Raw genomic sequence first — 1814 nt, 5'->3', positions numbered from 1 at the left:
CAAAATCTCTGTAGATGTTCATTGAAATGAAAAATAAACAAACTAAATAAAAAGAAAAGTTAACAGCAGGATGTTAGTGTGAGGTTTTGCTGGGGAGTGAAGAGCGTTCCCCTGAGGGATCTCCACAGACGTTCTTGAGAGGACCCCTGGTAAGGAGAAGAGAGGTGGACTTGGGCGATGGGAGGCAGAGGTCGGAAGTCTCTGGGGAAGCGACAAGGGTCAGGGGTTCTTGCCCTAGGGAGGTTGGGGGTGTGGTGGCAGCCGGGGTTGATCTGTGCCCCAGAGAAACAGAAAGAGGAGAAAACGAGTAGGTTGTGCCTCCAGAGGTTCAGACTGAGCAAGGGCCAGAAGAGCAAGGACCAGTGAGGGCCCCAGGTCGTCGGAGTGGAGGAGAGGCGCACGCGGGTTTTTGCGCCTCCTGGTTGTCCCACCGCGCGGCGCCTGGCAGCAGGTTCCCGCGTACAGGCCCGAAGTGGGGCCTCGCAGAGCTGCCAGGCCCGCACCCTGGGCTCGGGCTCCCACCTCTCGGTTGCCCTCTAAAAGCGCGGCTGCGCTGTGAAGCGCCGGGCTGGGGGCAAACCCGTCTCTGTCCTCATTGGACTGCAGGCCCTGTGAACCCACAGTTCAGGCAACCAGGCGACCCAGCTCCCCGATCCCGGGCGGGCGTCTAGTCTCGGGCAGTCCCTTATCAGTGGAGTTCCTCTGTCGCTCTCCAAGAGGCATTCCTGGGAAAGTGAATCTAAACTGATGGCTCCTGCTCACCCCTATTCCCTCTAAGGCTCTGGACTCCACATTGAACGCTTTGAGCACAAGGCGGGAGGGAGCAGCCCAGCCTGAATTCAAGGCTCTTGCTCTGCAGTTTCTGCTCATTCTCAGCAGTGGGAGCACAGGAATCCCTCTGTCTCAGCTCTGCGGGGCTCCCCCAACACCAGTCCAACAGAATCTGCCGAGAATGACTTCTTCCTTCTGTTCTTCCTCTTTCTGGTTTTGACACACTCTTATGTCTGCTGATCCCATCCTGAGATCTCTTTTCTGAGAAGCCTTCTTCCGACTCCCTCTCCTGACCATAATCATATCTCCTCTTCTGCTGCTGCCTTGGGACAGTTTAAGATATAAGGCATTTAGCTTCTTCTGGGGAGTTGCACAGCTAACCTGAAGGTGGTGCCTCTCTGATGATTTGAATCCCCCAGAGGCTCCACTGAAGAACAAAGATGGACAATTTCCTACCAGGTCGATTTACACCTTCCAAAAGCCCCCTGGAGAGTTAGGTAGGAATTTATTCTGACCAACAGTAAGACAGAGTTTATATGCTGTATTTGTGGATTTATTCTGGCTGTAGACTGTGGGTGGGTTCTCTGGAATCACACCTTTCTCCTTTAGGAGCCCAGCAAGGTTTACCTCACAGGAGCTGGGGAGAGAGCCCCTGTCATTCACGTGAGGCTGGAGTAAAACTTTCAGGCCTCACGGGTACAGACATTCCGAGGAATATGGCAGTGAAACCTTCTTGGACAGAATTCTGATCTTGGATACGTTTGCAGCTGGACTGCCCAGACACATCAAGTGTCTTCTATGTGTTGGGTTCTGTGAGGTTTAGGGACTGACTGCAAGGCCATTTAATAGGTGAGAAAATCAAGGCTTAGAGCAGCAGCAAAGGGGAAGTAGTGGAATTCAAACATAGACTGCCTGATGCAAGAGCTTCCTTTCCTTTCCTTTCCTTCTCTTCTCTTCTCTTCTCTTCTCTTCTCTTCTCTTCTCTTCTCTTCTCTTCTCTTCTCTTCTCTTCTCTTCTCTTCTCTTCTCTTCTCTTCTCTTCT

The sequence above is a fragment of the Elephantulus edwardii genome, unplaced genomic scaffold, assembly GCF_000299155.1.
Source record: "Elephantulus edwardii isolate Elephantulus edwardi_28Jun2011 unplaced genomic scaffold, EleEdw1.0 scaffold00064, whole genome shotgun sequence".
Classification (NCBI taxonomy): Eukaryota; Metazoa; Chordata; class Mammalia; order Macroscelidea; family Macroscelididae; genus Elephantulus; species Elephantulus edwardii.
Note: the sequence above shows the minus strand (reverse complement) of the source record.